Below are 6920 nucleotides of genomic sequence, written 5' to 3' on the forward strand. Positions count from 1 at the left end.
GACAATGACAATGACTATGCCACAACATTATACAACCACAAATTGTTTTCGGCCCTATAAAAATTAATGCTTCCTTTTTGTAAAATTGAATAAAATGTAGTTGTATTGATTATTATTGTTAAGTTCTTTACACCATAGAAAGTTAGCTTTTAAATGGAATATGATACTGTTGATACTGTCGATAATTCTTCCTTATGGATACTGAAATTTTATTGCCCAGTATAATTTTTTTAACATTCTAAGGCCACACCAAAAGTATCTTTGGTTGTTATGACACTTGAACTAAGTTGCTTGGTTCCCACTCATCCCATCAACCTCTATAACTAGAAATCTGATGATCACAAATACATTGTACATGTACAATGTACTTATACATCCAAAATTTTACAGTTAACTAAAGGATAATAACAATGAGTACAGAATAACAATACAAATATTGGTATTTAATGGTCCCCATCATTGTGTGTGAATGGATGGGATTGAATGGTTCTATTTGAATACCAAAAAAACTGTTCATAAATTCAAAAAACAAATAGTGAACAAGGCACCTAAAGAAATTACTGATAAACATGTTCAAGGTAATGTGGTCCTCAGAAAAACATGGTGGACAGTAAACCTTGCATTAACACATACTGAACCTTTTTTTTTCAAAAATCTTACGACAATAGTAGGGATTATTTGTTTTTAAAGAAAAGATACCCCTTCATTAACATGGAGCTATTGCCTTAAACCTTGCTATCCCTATTAACACTGTTATGTGTTTATTGGAATTTTATCAATCAAACTTTCAGTAGTCCTGTTTCACATTCACAACTTTGACTACGTTCTTTCTTTCATTTTAGGGAAAGGGAAGTAACTCTCCAACCCAACCAATTGTTTTCTGATTGGAGCAATGGGCAGCAGTAGACTTCTAATTCGAATATTTGATTTATTGGAGCTGCAGTAAGTACTTGGATACTTTTAAAAAACTTATTTCAAACCATCTGGGTACTTAGGTAATAAAAATAGTTTAAGATTCAAAGAATGTTCACTTTCTCTCCAATGAGACAGCCAATCAGGTTGTCATCAATCGGAACAACTTGGCCATTTCCCCTACACTAAAAAATAACCTTGGATACAGAAAGGAGAATTTTTTCTTGAACAATTTGCTGAAATTGTAGTCATACACCAATCAAAGTAGTTCTATCCACCAGGTGGCACTAAAAAATTTTGTTGGATAGCACTAGAAATAAAGAACAACTCTTCCAAGAATTTTGGCGCAAAGCGAAGAGCTAAGAAAAATAGTAATGGTAAAAAATTCAACCATAATTTTAGAATTGGATCAATCAAATTTTGGACAGATCCATCTGCCTAGTGCCTCGGAGGTTTTTCTTTTTGTGTAACTAGAAAGGCTGAGGTGTTCTGATTGGGTTGTCATGTGTTGGTGGGTTATGTCTCTTTGAAAAATTTGCTAAAATACCTTGCATTCCGTAAATATGAACAAGAGGCTCTCAAAATCCTGAATTGCTCACCTGGTTTAATAGCTTTAAAAAGTTGAATACATGCAAAAACTAAAAATGGTCAAACACCTTTGACCAAATTTGCACTAATGGTATTTGTCATGATACTAAACATCTTTGCTATAAACATTAATCATCATTCTACTTATGTTAACTGAATAACAGGCTAAAAGTGCACAAAATCATTAAAAATTGCAATCAACAGATTTTTACCAAAATTTTCACCAATCATAGATCTTTACATACATGTACTTGTTATTTTTTACAATTAATATTAATTATCAATCTGCTATTGTTCTGTTAACAACAGGCAAAAACTGGGAAAATGATCAAAATGACACTTTCTTGGGCCATAACTCCAAAATTGTCAACAGATTTTTCTGAAATTCACACCAAAAATAGATATGAAAATACTTAACATTTTAGCAATTTTATATTGTAATCATCAATCTGCTTTTGTTTTTAAAAATAAAAAAAGTAATCAGCAAAAAAGGGTAATAACTCCAAAATTGGTTAATCGATCATCTTATAATTTCAGGGAAGAAGATCTTTTCCAGCCAAAGAGCCTTAGATATCTCAGATTTCTTCTCTCTATTATGGTTTCTATTTTTAGTTACAGAGTCCATGATTTTTGGTATCAGACCATAATGGATACAATTTTAGGAGAAGACATACCAAGGATAACTGTAACTAAGTTTTATCAAATCTGTTCAGTGGTTTCAGATGAGAAGATTTTTAAAGAAAAGTTAACGAAGCACAACAGATGCCAATGACAATGGAAAATGATGGACACAAACTAATGACAAAAGCTCATGTGTCCTTTTAGGCAAGGTGAGCCAAAAAGGACTATTGGTTCTGATCTACATGTATTCAATATTTGTACTGAAACAGATGCTACCGTTTCAGGGAGACACTGGAATTGCCAGTTAGTTCATTTCAAGTAAATAAAAATGCAGGTAAAATTTTCAAAATTAGTTCAAATATTGTTCCATTCAGAATTCCAGGAAAATATAGTTACATACTTCAACTAGTTCTCTTTTCCAAAAATAAGGCACTTCAAGGTCTAGGAGGTATAGCCAGGTGACACTTCACAGGTATCTGGTTAACTTAAGTATAATCCTAAAAGCTTACTCAAAATCTGCTGAGGCTATTTTCTTAATTAATAAGAAGTCCTCTTTTAAAGAATCTTTTGAACAGATAATCCAGAAAATTTTAAATATCTATTTCAATATTCGAAGATATTTATTTTTCCATCTCACTAAATGGGCATGGATGGCTTCCGAACAATTTAAATTCCTTCGTCATCCAATCAAATTAAAGTGTGACACCACACTGAAAAATGAGATTAAACAGGTTATTTTTTTTTAATTTAGTATGTAGAACCTTAAAACCTGAATCACTAGAGGCTCTAGAGAGCCTAAATCACTCAACATATCAAAGGCACTTGTGTACATCATTTCTGCCAAGTTTGGTTAAAATTGGTCGAGGGGTTTTCATGAAGTTGAGCAAAATGTGAAAAGTTTACAGTCAATAGGCACGAAGAAATGGCATAAACTCACTGGAACCTTCACAGATATTTTCTTTATTACTTAAGTACCAGTCCGCACACAATTCAGACATTACCAATGGTAAAGTGATTCATGGTCAAGAAAAACCCACCAAACAAAACAATGCTTTTTTAATCTACATATGCTATACTTTCACAAAGCAACAACCTTTCTGCATCCAGATTTGCACTTTTAAGAAAATCATACATTAATCTCCCACTAAAAGCAACCAAATGAAGCCAAATCAAGATTGATAACTCTTGCAAAGTGCAAATTTCATTTACAATCTATATAAATCAAGAACGATAATTCTTGCAAAGTGCAAATTTCATTTACAATCTATATAATTTTTATCTCAAAAGCGCAACAACCAAATGAAAAACTAAGACGGTTTACATGATCAGTTCCTGTGTCTGAACAAGAAAGAAAACTGAATTCAGTGGGTTTTTGACATGCATGAACCACCTTCTGTCTGATTTTTAGAAAGACTGCTACTTAAAAATCTTCTTTTAAATGGTCTTTTCAATAGATAATACACAGCATTTTTAATATTGATTTCTATATTGAAAGATATTTATGATTGAAAAATAATGATTTTCCCATCTCGACAAATGAACATGATTGTTCTGAATGGCTTCTGGTAAATTTAAATTCTTTCATTATACAATCAAATTAAAGTGTGACATCACAACGAAAATGAGAATATTGTTCCATTCAAATTTCTAGGAGATCCATTTAATTTTTAGGCCATCACCTGGTTGAGTGTACTACTGTAAATCCCTCTCCAAATTAATCCATCCCTTGGTATATCTAAACCTAGTTTACTGATCTATTTTCACCTCTCAGCAGACCATGATCATACCACTAGACAAAATACACTTCTTTCAATACAATGCAGGATTCATATTGACATTAAGGCAATACTAGGGTTAAAAAGCCAACAGCATCTAACGGAAGGCTTGCTATTTACAATTAAAAACAAGGGTTTCAACAGAAGTTGAATTAGTTGATTCCGTACTTGAAGGCAATCAGCATTAACCAGGTGTTGAGGCAATCAGCATTAACCAGGTGTTGAGGCAATCGGCATTAACCAAGTGTTGAGGCATACTGTTCAAGATTATTATTGTTTTGCTGGAAAAAAGAAGTCTTGGAAACTCTACACATGACAAAAAGGTTGCAAGAAGTCCATGAATGCCTCTAGTCGTTGCTCCAGTTGGATGAAGAATCTGGGAGGATTGTATCTCAACAAGGATATTGATGATGGTTACAGCATAATGGCTCTTTGCTTGGGTCTTCACTCCTGGAGTCTTTCTAGTTCCAACTTCTGCAGCATGAATTTGATGCTATTTGTCTTTCCATAATCATGCATGATGCATCTAGCTACTCTTCTTAGGACTTGTTCAATAGCAGTGATCCCATACTACTCCTGTATATTCAAGTTGTGGTCTAACTACACAGTAGTGCCTTGTAAGTGTGCAGCTTAACATGATGAAGACAGGATGACAAGTTGTTCCTCAGGAAGGCAGTGGTGTTGTTCGCTTTCTTGGTTGGGGCACTACAAACATAATATGACTGTTCAAGCTGAGTTTATTGTCAATGGTGATATCCAAATACACCCAGATACTTCACTTTGTTGGTTTTCTGTAGTTTCTGTCCATGGATGAAGTAGGACCCGCTGATGGTGTTACATAATGTATGTCTGTTGGTAATCATGATGACTTCATATTTATTAGGGTTGAAAATTGTGAGCTAATCATCCACCAACTTTTCAAGTCTGTCTAGGTCATCTTGGAGAATGGTTTTGTCCAAACTGGATTTGATTGTGCAGTACAGGAAACAGTTTGCAAAAAGTTTTGCTGTTGAGTTGACTGATGATGGCAAGTCACTGATGTAGACAAAGAAGAGTAAGGGCCTTAACAGTGTTCTTCTGGCACTCCCGATGTTACCGATGCAGGTTTGGTTTGTTCACATTCACCTACAATTGTCTGAGTCCAATTGGCAAGGAAGCATTGTATCCATTTTAGTGTGTTTCTATGGATACCACATTGATCGAGTTTCATTGACAGTCGCTGGTTTGGAACACTGATAGACACTGGTGTGGAGGCTCTACTGAAGTCTAATTGTTTAGCATCAACTTGATCTTTGATGATGAGACCTTATGCTAGGTCATGGATTGTGTTAATCAGTTGCCTTTCACATGACCACTTCTTCCTGAACCCGTCCTACTTATCTGAGAAGGCAGTTGATGACTTGGCTGTGCACCACATACTCAAGAACCCATACGACAAATAGAGATGAGTGAAACTGTGGGCAGTAATTGGATGGCTTGGATTGATCACCTTTCTTGAAAATCGGACTTACAAAGGCCATTTTCCAAACTTCTGGCATCTGTCCTTGAATCAGAGATGTCTGGAAGATGTGGGTTAGTGGAGCTGCTGTAACATCTGCCATTTCCCTCAAGAATCTAGCTGAGATTTATCTGGTCCACTTGCCTTGTTGGAGTTAAGCCCTTGAAGTAGCTCCCGAATACCATTCTTACTGACATGGACTGTACATATAGGTCTGGGAGTGTGTCTGATCCATCACATTTTTTACTTTTGATAAAAAAGTAGTTTCTTGTTCTTGTCTTGAGAAAGAAATATCAAAATTGTTGATGTTCTGCAAGTTCCTCAGAATAACAGTATACAAGCAGTATAGATTGTGCCTGGGAGCCAATGGCAATGTAAACCAATGCCCTACAAGCTTAGCCAGGGAGTGTATATTAGAGGGAGAAGTCACTTGTAATAGTCTATAACACACCGCTGTAGCTATTTGGCTGCTGATTAGCCAATTTTCCTATATTTCTCTGTTGAAAATAGGGTAACCACTGGATGGATTTTGATGAGTGATATACAAAAATGTACCAAATCATAGATAAAGGATTGGAGAATGGCAATGTGTATTTTTTATTTATCAAAAATAAAAGAAATTTAAATACTTTGAAGTTCAAAATTAGGTCTTTTTAGACAAAGCAAAAAATTCATTTTTTATAGGTTCAAACAGGATGATTTGTCTTTGAATGTTTGTGAAAACTATTACATTTATTAAAATGAAATTTCGTGTAATATCAAATGAAAGAGAAAAATCTGCTGAATGGTAACAGATATTTTATGTGCTTTAAATAACAATAAGATGATGCCTAAATGAATGTACCTATGTCTTGAGAAAGAAATATCAGAATTTTCATTTTCATAAACTATACCCCAGTAAGCTGTCAATCATTGTATCTTTCTGTTTGTTTAAACGTGAATTTACCACCAATTAAAATGATATAAATTTTATTACATAGAAATAAGTTTGAAACACTTAATTAAAAGCTAGAAGTTGACCAAATTCAAAAATTTTCCCCTGGTGCAATTACTGATTTTTACAGGATAATTTTGACATTTTTATCACATTTTAATGTTTTGAGAACACAACCTTCCTCAGTATTTACATCATAACTTTGTCATAATTAATTTGTCTATTTTATAACTTATGTAACTAAAATCCTGAATAATTCATCTTTCCCCCAGTATGCAACTCAAATGTAAATCGTATGGGCTTTAATTTTAACCAGTATAAACACCAGGGAGGCAGAGTTGTTTTTTTACATTATACAGACTTTGTTAGGAGTGACCAGTCCCTGTAATATATAGTCCCTGGCCTAGTCTAGCTATACATAGAGCTTTGATCATTCAGATAAATATATAATTCCATTCATTTCTCAAAATATAATATATATATAATATTATGGGTGCATACCTAGGATTTTTATCAGTTTATAGTAATCTATTATAAAAAAATCCTTGGTGCATATCTACCTTTCCACCTTTGTTATGATTTCAATTGTGTG

Source organism: Perna viridis, chromosome 3, assembly GCF_037379345.1.
Source record: "Perna viridis isolate PV_CMFRI_1.1 ecotype Kerala chromosome 3, ASM3737934v1, whole genome shotgun sequence".
NCBI lineage: Eukaryota > Metazoa > Mollusca > Bivalvia > Mytilida > Mytilidae > Perna > Perna viridis.